This window comes from Cervus canadensis, chromosome 2, assembly GCF_019320065.1.
Source record: "Cervus canadensis isolate Bull #8, Minnesota chromosome 2, ASM1932006v1, whole genome shotgun sequence".
Classification (NCBI taxonomy): Eukaryota; Metazoa; Chordata; class Mammalia; order Artiodactyla; family Cervidae; genus Cervus; species Cervus canadensis.
In genome coordinates this window covers 9,329,745-9,342,956 of record NC_057387.1, presented here as the reverse complement: position 1 = coordinate 9,342,956, position 13,212 = coordinate 9,329,745, and the positions used below count along the sequence as shown (strand labels likewise).

At 38.2% G+C, this 13,212-nt stretch overlaps 1 pseudogene; it reads right to left on the bottom strand.

Moving 5' to 3' along the window:
- Positions 1-3,900: 3,900 nt before the first annotated feature.
- Positions 3,901-10,254, bottom strand: LOC122431188 (annotated as a pseudogene).
- Between the last annotated feature and the right edge of the window lie 2,958 nt (positions 10,255-13,212).

Here is a 13,212-nt window from a genome sequence, read left to right as displayed (position 1 = left end):
AAAGATATTTCACATAGAAATAGAAAAACAAATGTTTGCTATGCCATACAGAGACAATGGGACACAATGAGGGCTTTGGTCTCCAAGCCCTACCAAGTTCTCCCTACTGAAACAGAAGAGAAGGGGGCAGCGCACAATTAAAAGAATAACATACGTTGAGGACATGACATAAACCAATTAGAACCAAGTAGGTCCAAGATGGTGGATGAGTCAACTCCCAGCAGACCTTGAGCCTCAGCATACAGTCATTGTAACACATCAACAAGCTAAGGGACACATTCACTGGCATCATGATGGTTCTGAGGCTCACCATCAAAGATCAAATAGTAGGCAGGGGCTCAATTCCTAGAAACCTCTGCCCCTTCCCTGAAATAGCTGAAATAATCCTCTCACTCATAAGCCTAGGAGATAACCAAGCCCACGAAAACAAATCACACCATATTTCAGGCCCTTTTGCCTCCTGAGATGGCCCACACTCTGTGGAGTTTGTTTCTCTCTAAATAAATCCATTTCTTACCTATCACTTTGTTTCTCACTGAATTCTTTCTGTTCTGAGGCACAAAAGAACCCGAACTTCAGTAAGTCCAGACACCAGGTGAGTGATTCTGATTAAAATGAGAAGGAAATGGCAACCCACTCTAGTACTCTTGCCTAGAAAATCCTATGGATGGAGGAGCCTGGTGTCCACGGGGTCGCCAAGAGTCGAACACCACTGAGCGACTTCACTTTCACTTTCTATCAACATTTATAAAGTGCACAACCTTCAATTCCAGCAATTCTACTTATAAAATTCTCACAATTACAAAAATGCTTCAGTATATTCTGTAAAAACTAGCAAAAAAAAAAAAAAACTGGAGATAACCTAAAAATCCAACAATAAGGAACTAGTAAAATAAATTGATATAATTATTGATACAATCTACATTATGCTTTGAAACCACTATAAAGGACAAGGAGTTTTATATGTAGTGGCAATTTAAGGATGTCCATGATATATTGTATGTGTGAGAGAATAAATCTAAAAGATAATTTAAAAAAAAAAAAAAAGACCATGGGTTCAAGTCCCAATCTAAGATGATGATTTTGGCCATTTTGGCAAGTTACTAAATTCTTCAAGTTTTTCCTATGTATAAATTAAATTTTTGTTTTATTTTCTCCTGTTAATTTGTCTAATGTCAATTTAATTCTTAGGCCAACAGGAAGAGCCTAGAGGCATGAAGGGAAAATTCTTCCTCCTTAACACAAATATGAAGGATAGGTTTGAAGAAGTAAAAGCTCAAAATGTAAGGACGAAGGACACACATAAAATAAGCTGGTGAATTGCAACAAAAAGAATAAAATACTTAGGAGTATATCTACCTAAAGAAACAAAAGACCTATACATAGAAAACTATAAAACACTGATGAAAGAAATCAAAGAGGACACAAACAGATGGCGAAACATACCGTGTTCATGGATTGGAAGAATCAATATTGTCAAAATGGCTATACTACCCAAAGCAATCTATAGATTCAATGCAATCCCTATCAAGCTACCAACGGTATTTTTCACAGAACTAGAACAAAGAATTTCACAATTTGTATGGAAATACAAAAAACCTCGAATAGCCAAAGTAATCTTGAGAAAGAAGAATGGAACTGGAGGAATCAACCTGCCTGACTTCAGACTCTACTACAAAGCCACAGTCATCAAGACAGTGTGGTACTGGCACAAAGACAGAAATATAGACCAATGGAACAGAATAGAAAGCCCAGAGATAAATCCACGAACCTATGGACACCTTATCTTTGACAAAGGAGGCAAGGATATACAATGGAAAAAAGACAACCTCTTTAACAAGTGGTGCTGGGAAAACTGGTCAACCACTTGTAAAAGAATGAAACTAGAACACTTTCTAACACCATACACAAAAATAAACTCAAAATGGATTAAAGATCTAAATGTAAGACCAGAAACTATAAAACTCCTAGAGGAGAACATAGGCAAAACACTCTCCGACATAAATCACAGCAGATCCTCTATGACCCACCTCCCAGAATATTGGAAATAAAAGCAAAACTAAACAAATGGGACCTAATGAAACTTAAAAGCTTTTGCACTACAAAGGAAACTATAAGTAAGGTGAAAAGACAGCCCTCAGATTGGGAGAAAATAATAGCAAATGAAGCAACAGACAAAGGATTAATCTCAAAAATATACAAGCAACTCCTGAAGCTCAATTCCAGAAAAATAAATGACCCAATCAAAAAATGGGCCAAAGAACTAAACAGACATTTCTCCAAAGAAGACATACAGATGGCTAACAAACACATGAAAAGATGCTCAACATCACTCATTATTAGAGAAATGCAAATCAAAACCACAATGAGGTACCATTACACACCAGTCAGGATGGCTGCTATCCAAAAGTCTACAAGCAATAAATGCTGGAGAGGGCTGTGGAGAAAAGGGAACCCTCTTACACTGTTGGTGGGAATGCAAACTAGTACAGCCACTATGGAAAACAGTGTGGAGATTCCTTAAAAAACTGGAAATAGAACTGCCATATGACCCAGCAATACCACTTCTGGGCATACACACTGAGGAAACCAGATCTGAAAGAGACACGTGCACCCCAGTGTTCATCGCAGCACTGTTTATAATAGCCAGGACATGGAAGCAACCTAGATGCCCATCAGCAGATGAATGGATAAGGAAGCTGTGGTACATATACACCATGGAATTTTACTCAGCCGTCAAAAAGAATTCATTTGAACCAGTCCTAATGAGATGGATGAAACTGGAGCCCCTTATACAGAGTGAAGTAAGCCAGAAAGATAAAGAACATTACAGCATACTAACACATATATATGGAATTTAGAAAGATGGTAACGATAACCCTATATGCAAAACAGAAAAAGAGACACAGAAATACAGAACAGACTTTTGAACTCTGTGGGAGAAGGTGAGGGTGGGATGTTTCAAAAGAACAGCATGTATACTATCTATGGTGAAACAGATCACCAGCCCAGGTGGGATGCATGAGACAAGTGCTCGGGCCTGGTACACTGGGAAGACCCAGAGGAATCGGGTGGAGAGGGAGATGGGAGGGGGGATCGGGATGGGGAATAAGTGTAAATCTATGGCTGATTCATATCAATGTATGACAAAACCCACTGAAATGTTGTGAAGTAATTAGCCTCCAACTAATAAAAAAATTAAAAAAAAAATAAGCTGGTGATAATAAACAAGAAGGAAAAATAATGGAAATTTCACACAATAAAAACTGGTGATCCTGAAGAAAAATGGAACAAATGAAACAGAAACAACAGCAAAAACGTCTTTTTCAGTTTTTGAATATTCAAATTGAAAGGATTAAAGAATTAAAGGTAATTCTAATATTTAATGGCCACATCCTGATTGTGGGAGCAGAATGCTGGAAAAATTATATTCCTGTATTCTTCAGATAATTTAATAAAACACAATAGATGGGGTTGGTGTTCCTATAAAAAGGAAATGAAAATATTGGCAGGACTACAGTTAAACACACTCAGTCTTTTAGGAGAAAAGTCAGCCCACTTGCTCTTAAACAATGATTAAAATTCAGTGGCTCTCAACCTTCCCTGAAAGCAGGAATTACTTGAAGAGCTTTAATAAACACTGATGTTTGGGTCCCACACCCGCCTCCCAATTCAGGTTTAATTAGCTTGGGTTATGGCTTGGTAATTCTAATGTGGAACCATGTTTAAGACCCTCTTCTCAGCACTATCCCATGTGTTGATAGAAAAAGAGTGGCGAAAGGAGAAGGAAACACAGGGCACAAGGGGCCAGTGTACCGGTCAGCAAAACGTCAGAGCCAGAAACAAGGGAAATGTAAGGTGTAATCCTCAGAAGGCATCTTCAGGATTAGCCAAAGGGCCTCAGGGCCATAGCTGGAATTTGACTAACATGTCACCATGTTTTGTTTTTTGGTTTTTTTTAACTTGAGCACCTGCCAGTTAAGGATGTTATGAACGAAGGTCCCACCAGCATAGACACTGCTAATCTCTTCTGGCAACAGCACCAAGTCTTACGTGTTCATATCTCCAGTGTCTCCCACCAAACACTGGTTTTTATCAAAGCCCCCAGTGAACACATACTGCTCCTTCCCCAGGATGATGCTGGCCTTTGCCCCCAAAGAGGTTCCCTCCTCCAGACTCCTCCTCACCATGTGCTTCCCACCCACCCAGAGACCTGTGATCTCGGAGGCAAACTCCCAGATCATACGGAAGTGCTTTGGTGCAGGAGAGCCCTCAGGAGACTTGAAAGAGATGTCAGCTCCACCCAGGATACACTGTACCTGCCGGTCCCTCATTATGTTGAAGAGGAGAATCTCATTACACTGTTTTCTTGTGGTGTAAGAGAAGAGGCTTTGGTTGAAGGTCAGGTCAGTATAGATGTTCATGCACACGTGAAGGCCTGGAGTGGTTTAGTTAAGTGTGCAGTCAGGGTCATGTAGGAATTATCCGACTCTTTGGGGAACATGAAGTCCTTTGTGTGCCTCTCTGTAGGGTAAAAAGACAGAGAAGGGAAACGTCAACAGTGGAGCTTTGTTAAAAATCAAAATTCAACTGAGTAAATCTAAAGATATAATTGTCATTATTCAGTGATTCATGAACTGGGCAACATCCCATCTAGCAGATAGAAAGGAATTTCAAAGAGCTGTACAAAATTAAAGACTTTTATAGACAGAAGAGAACTTTTTAGCAAAGATCAGGTTATTTCAGTGGGCTATTTCGCAAAGACCTATGACAAGGTCACCTTCTTATGGGAAAAAAAAATGGTGTCGTATTGGGTAGATTACCTCATTAGAGAGGCCAGGTAATTCCAGACTGACAAGGTAAATGTCACATTCCTGGGAGAGGCTGAAATTACAATTAGAATAGCTATTGCACTTTGACTTGCTAACATGGAGCTTAACACAAGTGACTCCATTTCCAAACAGTTGTCTCTCTCTCTCTTTTTTTCTTAACAGTTCCTCTCTTTTGATCAGCCTGAGATGTCTCCAGCTGGTATGCAGGACCAAAAGTCAAATGGAGCCTTCTATGACTATGAGATGTGTATCTAAAGTTCAAGTCCCTGGATTTTGGCTGACATTTGGGTAGGGAGAAGGATCATGAGTCCCTTCCAAAGAGATTCAAGGGCAATCTTTTTTCTCAGTGATTCCAAATCAGAATGGGAGAAAATGGAAACGTTTCTTTGGAGATTTATAGCCAAGTTCATTAGGAAAATAGGAGAATTCAGGACCCAGTCCAACTTGTAGATATATAACAAAATCTCAAAGATAATCAACAGGATTAGAACTTAATATCTACAAATGTGCACACATAACTTTTTTCTCTATAATCATTTCCATTTTTATTTTATAATCATTTTATAATCACCCACATTTTTAAAAATCAAAGATAACCACAGTGCAATTAATTTATTTGCACTAAATTTGGCCTTTGTTGTTGTTGTTGTTGTTGTTCAGCCACTAAGCCACGTCCAACTTTCTGAGACCCCTTGGATTGCAGCACACCAGGCTTCCCTATCCGTCACTATCTCCTGGAGTTTGCTCAAACACATGTCCATTGAGTCAGTGATGCCATCTAACCATCACATCCTCTCTCCCCTGCTTCTCCTCCTGTCCTCAGTCTTTCCTGATTATTTACATAAATGCAGCAAGGATAGTGATTGACCATGCAAGCTCTTTTGAAGACTGCTCTGTTGATACCTTGTAAGTAAACCTTCTAAGTCTCACTTTCCCAAGGGACTTTATTGACTCCAGAGAGTAAATCTTAATTCCTTAAAACTGATGGTCATCTGAATAGCCAAAGCAATCTTGAGAAAGAACAATGGAGTTGGAGGTATCAACCTCCCTGGCTTCAGACTATACTACAAAGTTACAGCCATCAAGACAGTGTGGTAGCGGCACAAAAATAGAAATATAGATCAATGGAACAAGATAGAAAGTCCAGAGACAAATTCATGCACCTATGGGCACCTTATCTTTGACAAAGAAGGCAAAAATATACAATGGAGAAAAGACAGTCTCTTCAATAAGTGGTGCTGGGAAAACTAGTCAGCTATGTATAAAATAATGAAATTAGAGCACTGCTTACCTCTATACACAAAAAAATAATCTCAAAATGGATTAAAGACTTAAATGTAATGCCAGAAACTATAAAACTATTAGAGGAAAACATAGACAGAACACTCTTTGACATAAGTCACAGCAAGATCTTCTATTACCCACCTCCTAGAGTAATGGAAATGAAAACAGAAATAAACAAATGGGACCTAACTGAACCCCAAAACTTGCATGATGAAGGAAACTATAAGAAAAGTGAAAAGACAATTTTGAGGATGGGAGAAAATAATAGCAAAGGAAACAACTGACAAAGGATTAACCTTCAAAATATACAAGCAGCTCATGGAGCTCAATACCAGAAAAACAAACAACCCTGTCAAAAAGTGGGAAGATGACCTAAACAGACATTTATCCAAAGAAGACAGATAGATGGCTAATATAACATGAAAAGATGTTCAACATCACTCATTATTAGTGAAATGCAAATCAAAGCTGCAATGAGGTGTCATCTCACACTGGTCAGCATGTCCATCATCACAAAGTCTACAAACAATAAATGCTGGAGAGGATGCGGAGTAAAAGGAACCCTATTGTGCTGTTAGTGGGAATGTAAATTGATACAGCCACTATAGAGAACACTATGGAGATTCCTTTAAAACATTAGGAATAAAACTACCATATGACCCAAAACTCCCACTAATGGACGGATAGCCTACAGACTCCATAATTGAAAAAGACACATGTACCCCAATGTTCATTGCAGTAGTGTTTACAATAGCTAAGACATGGAAGCAACCTGTATGTCCACCAACAGATGGATGGCTAAAGAAGTTATAGTGCATATACACAATGGAATATTACTCAGCTATAGAAAGGATGCATTTGAGTCAGTTCTAATGAGGGAGATGAGTCTAGAGCCTATTATACAGAGTGAAGTAAGTCTTCACTCTGTATATGTTAACACATATTAACAAACATATATTAACACATGTATATGGAATCTAGAAAGATAATGCTGATGATCCCACTTGCAGGGCAGCAAAAGAAACACAGATGTAAAGAACAGACTTGTGGACACCGTGGGGAAGCAGAGGGTGGGGTGATTTGAGAGAGTAGCATTGAAACATATACAGTACCATATATAAAATAGATATCCAGTGGGAATTTGCTATACGACATAGGGAACCCAAAGCTGGTGCTTTGTGACAACCTAGATGGGAGGGGTGGGAAGGGAGTTGGGAGGGAGGTTCAAGAAGGAGGGGACATATGTGTAGTTACAACTGATTCATGTTGATGTATGGCAGAAACTATCACATCATTGTGAATTAATTATCCTCTAATTAAAAATAAAAATTTAAAAGAAACTGGTCATATCCGAGTCTATGCACATCTCCCTCAAATATGACATTTCAGCTAAAACCTTGGTAATATAATCCGTATTTGTAATTGTGTACTGTTACAAGGAGAACAGAGTCTCACTGAATTTATGTAAATTCATTAGACTAACTCTAATGCAATGAAAAGAATATTCAAGAGTTTTGGGGAGGGATCAGGTAGAGAGAAAAAGTAAATGTTTCATCTTTGTTTACAAAGGTATACTTTGCCAAATTGCTTTAAGTCATAGACAGCTTAAGAAAAAATATTTTCTGAAATTTGGAGAAAAAAATATTAAGGAACCAGCAATATTTCAAACAAAAAAATTATAATCTTCCTCCTTAATTCATTCAGTCCTATGTAATTAATATTTGTTTGCTCAAATCCAGCTTTTCCATTAGTTCTGTAAATTTTTACTGAATTCAATTTTATGATCTTAAAGCTATCAGAAACCTGTACTTGTCAAAGCCCTTTTCACTAATCTTCTTGAAGATGAAGCACATTTGAAGAAACACTTTTGCAAAAGCATCTGAGTAAAACAATAGCTGTCTGTAAATGACAAAAAACTTTAAAATGCCCATCATTAAAAATCTGTTGAGAGCTTATTGTAATGGCATTGACCAGGAAATTTGCATATTTCTGTGACATAAAATGTTTTAAGATAACTGGAGTTATGACTGATAATCATACCAGGATATGTCAGATTTCTAGGAATTTATCATAATTTTACAAAATTTATAACTTATACAAATATGACATAAAGAAGACTTAGTACTACTTCTTATTTGACAATGCTTCCAATATGATTTAATATATCAAATAAACCAAATTGTTTAGCATTTCCTTTTATACGAAGAGAGAACAAGTGTTTTAAAATTTTGCAAGGGACCTGTAATATCCCAAAGTTAGTTTTAGGTCAAAATGACTTCATTTAGAATTTGACCTGGGGGACATTTGTCAAAGAAATCGAAAGATTTTAAAGTCCTTGGTCAAGCAGGATCATAGATCACTGTGAAAAAATACTGTTATCCATTTAACAATAATAGCAATTAAAGACTTCAAAGGCAAATGCAGGAAGTTAAGTAATGGTAAAGAAAAATGTAGCTCTTTTGCTAAAGAAGACTCAGCTTTCTTAACTAATCAAAAGACCCGATAAGATAGCACAGGAAACGATTCTGATAGGACACAAAATCTTTCTTTTCTAGTCAAATTACATAAAAGGTAAGGAAAGAAAACTTTCACAATCTCTTATCAAGAGCGAACCAACAGTTCAATAAAACCTTATTGTTTTCACAGAGGGGAAAAGCACATTCTAACTTTATAACTGCTTCCTTTTGATATTAAAGTTTATTCACTAGAATTCATTTCCACCTTAGCCAGTCTCAACCATGCATAAAAACCCTTACCAGATTCCTTTTCCACAAACCTTATACAACTTTCTTACTTATTTATTTTTATTTTTCTTAAGATTTATTTACTCATTTATTTGGCTGCACCAGGTCCTAGTTGTGGTATTCAGACCTTCAGTCTTCATTGTGGCATGTGAGATCTAGTTCCCTGACCAGGGACTAAACCTGAACCACCTGTCTTGGGAGGGCAGAGGCACTCTGACAGCTTTTAACTGAGCACAGCTTTTAAATGCCTGAGCCATGTTGACCAATTCTGTGGGGTTTTTTCTTTTTTACTTTTATGATTCTCATTAGCAATAGCCTTTACTTACTAGACCCAGTACAGCTTAAGTCGAACTCAGGACGATCTGAAACCCAGTCTAGTTTTTCAACGGGACCTAGTCCTGCTCCAGATGTTAACCTGATGTGGAATTTGTGGGTTGGAAAAAAACTGAATCAGCAGGTCCCCAACTATGAATTGCAGACTGAGGTTCCACACAATGGAGAACTCCAGACTGAGCCATCGATCATTCCCAATATGGAATCTGAGGACAGAAACAAGGGCTGAGATTTCAAATCAAATAGGGAACTGACTAGCAAGCCAATTAGACCATAAGCTTGATACAAAGAGAGCAGAGCTCAGAACATAGAGCAACTTGCCCAGGGCCCCACTGAAGATGACCGAACCAAAAAACCTCCAAGGGGACCACACCCGTGTCTCTTGTTTTGAAAGCTCTTGAAAGAAATCTTCGAAGTCTGTCACTGCCTCCAAATCTGCTAAATTAACCGAGTAAATGGAAAGATCTAATTGGCTTTAATTCAATGATTCATGAAGCAGGCAACCTCCCATTTAACAGAAAGGAATTTTGAGGAGCTTATCCAAATAAAAGCCTTTTATAGGCAGGAAGCAGTAAGAAGCAGAAGTTTCTAGCAAAGGGTGGATTATTTCAAGCAAGGTCACCTTTCTATGGGTGAAGGAAGGGTTTTATTGGGTGAATTACCTCATTAATCCTGATCATGTAATTTCAGATTGACTGGTGAAAGGTCACATTTTGGGGAGAAGCTGAAGCTGCAGTCAGGTTAGGTATTAGGTCTTGGTTTACTGACTTGGGTCTTAGCACAACTGACTCCATCTTGGGCCTGTTGTCTCTTTTCTATCTTTGTTAGGCACAAAGATGCATTCTTTTACTATGTACAAGAAATTGGACTTAAAAACTGCAGACTGCCCTCTTTGCCACATCACAATCCCTCCCCAATGCTGGCTATTTTCCCTAACTTGACTTTGCACAGACATCCCTGATATAAGAGCCCAACAACCACCTGAAGCAGCACCTACCTACCTGAGAAAAAGCACTAAGGAGGTTCATGATGACCAGGAAACATGGTGACAACTTCTCCATGTTCCTTCCCTGCAGTCACTGGGCCCAGAATCTGGGTTATCCTCCTGGAAAGAGCAGTATCAGTTGGGCTATGTGGGGCTTGGGTGTCTGAGATCCCTCTGACTCAGGTCTGCCCCCTTTGACTTTATATGTGCAATAGTCAAATTGTCTCAGCTCATAAGTAAATGATTTTCCAAAATTGCTCATTAGAACCATATATCGAAGCTCTAAGAGCAGCAAATAAACCAATACAAATCACAAAATGGGAGACCAACATGGGTTATTTATTAGCGACTCCATGGTGCCTACTGGAGCTCCAATAGCTCTGCATTGCAGTGTTTCATGAATTAAAACAGTCATATCTTGTGAATCCATTCTGGAGAAATGTTGCTAAAAATTTGGGGGTGGGGGAGATATTTTACTCACAAAGGCAACCATAACACCACTCAGGATCATGAAAAATTAGAAAACTAAGGCATGTTTAAGGAAACTGTATACATCTACAATCACTAAATAGAATGGATAGTTGTTTAAAGTATTGGTTGTGAACTTTATCCTACAACATGCAAAAAATTCTTATAATAGTATAATATGAGAAAAATAACATAAATTTGTTTATATACAATTTTTTATATGAAGTAACTAGTTCAGAAAGAAATCTAATAGGAATAACCCCCCCCCAAAAAAAAAAAATGTGTCCTTATCATGGTAATGAAATTATGAAGAATAATTTTCTTTCATTAACATTTTCATAATATAGTTATATTGCTTATAAAATAAAGTGTGTGTGTGTGTGTGTATGTGATTAAGAAGCAAGGAAACAGAGAACAGAATAAAGATAAGTAGCCCTTGAAGTTTCAAAAGCTACTGTTTCATTTTATGAATGACACTCAGCTTGTGGCTATTTGACTTTAATCCCAAAACATTATAATTTCATGTAGAAAGAATCTAAAGTGTATTCATCATGAGTTTTCCCATTGCTAGTCAATGAGAATGGCAAAGCACTTCAATATTCTTGCCTTGAGAACCCCATGAACAGTATGAAAAGCCAAAAAGATATGACACTGCAAGATGAACTCCCCAGGTCAGGAGGTGCCCAATATGCTACCAGAGAAAAGTGAAGAAATAACTCTAGAACGAATGAAGAGATGGAGCCAAAGTGAAAACAAGGCCCAGCTGTGAATGTGACTGGTGATGGAAGTAAAGCCCAATGCTGTAAAGAGCAATATTGCACAGGAACCTGGAATGTCAGGTCCATGAATCAAGCAAGGTAAATTAGAAGTGGACAAACATGAGATGACAAGAGTGAGCATTGACATTTTAGGAATCAGTGAACTAAAGTGGACTGGAATGGGTGAATTTCATTCAGATGACCATTATATCTACCACTGTGGGCAAGAATCCCTTAGAAGAAATGCAATAGCCATCATAGTCAACAAAAGAGTTCAAAATGCAGTACTTGGGTGCAATCTCTGTTCATTTCCAAGGCAAACCATCCAATATCACAGTAATCCAAGTCCATGTCCCACCAGTAATGCTGAAGAAGCTGAAATTGAACGGTTCTATGAAGACCTACAAGACCTTCTAGAACTAACACCCCAAAAAGATGTCCTTTTCATAAGGGACTGGAATGCAAAAGTAGAAAGTCAAGAAATACCTGGAGTAACAGGAAACTTGGCCTGAGAGTACAGAATGAAACATGGCAAAGGCTAATCAGGTTTTGCCAAGAGAACGCACTGGTCATAGCAAACACCCTCTTCCAACAAAACCAGAGAAGACTTTAGACACGGACGTCACCAGATAGTCAATACCGAAATCAAATTGATTATATTCTTTGCAGCCAAAGATGGAGAAGCTTTATACAGTCAGGAAAAACAATACCAGGAGCTGACTGTGGCTCAGATCATGAACTCCTTATTGCCAAATTCAGACTTAAATTGAAGAAAGTAGGGAAAACCACTAGACCATTCACATATGGCCTAAATCAAACCCTTTATGATTGTACAGTGGAAGTGACAAATAGACTCAAGGGATTAGATATGATAGACAGAGTGCCTGAAGAACTATGGACGGAGGTTTGTGACACTGTACAGGAGGCAGTGGTCAAAACCATCCCTAAGAAAAAGAAACGGAAATAAGCAAAATGGTTGTCTGAGGAGGCCTTACAAATAGCTGAGAAAAGAAGACAAGAGAAAGGCCAAGGAGAAAAGGAAAGATATGCCCATTTGAATACAGAGTTTCAAAGAACAGCAAGGAGAGATAAGAAAGCCTTCCTCAGTGATCAATGCAAAGAAATAGAGGAAAACAATAGAAAGGGAAAGACTAGAGATCTCTTCAAGAATATCAGAGATACCGAGGGAACATATCATGCAAAGATGGACACAATAAAGGACAGAAATGGTATGGACCTAACAGAAGCAGAAGGTAATAAGAAGAGGTGGCAAGAATACATAGAAGAAGTATACAAAAGAGATCTTCATGACCCAGATAACCATGTTGGTGTGATTACTCACCTAAAACCAGACATCCTGGAATGTGAAGTCAAGTGGGCCTTAGGAAACATCACTATGAACAAAGCTAGTAGAGGTGATGGAATTCCAGTTGAGCTATTTCAAATACTGAAAGATGATGCTGTGAAAGCGCTGCACTCAATATGCCAGCTAATTTAGAAAACTCAGCAGTGGCCCTATTTTCATTTCAATCCCAAAGAACGGCAATGCCAAAGAAATGTTCAAACTACTGCTCAATTGCAATCTTACACACTAGCAAAGTAATGCTCAAAATTCTCCAAGCCAGGCTTCAACAGTATGTGAACTATGAACTTCCTTATGTTCAAGCTGGATTTAGAAAAAGTAGAGGAACCAGAGATCAAATTGCCAACATTGGTTGGATCATCGAAAAAACAAGAGAGTTCCAGAAAAACTCTACTTCTGCTTTATGACTACGCCAAAGCCTTTGACTGTGTGGATCACGACAAAC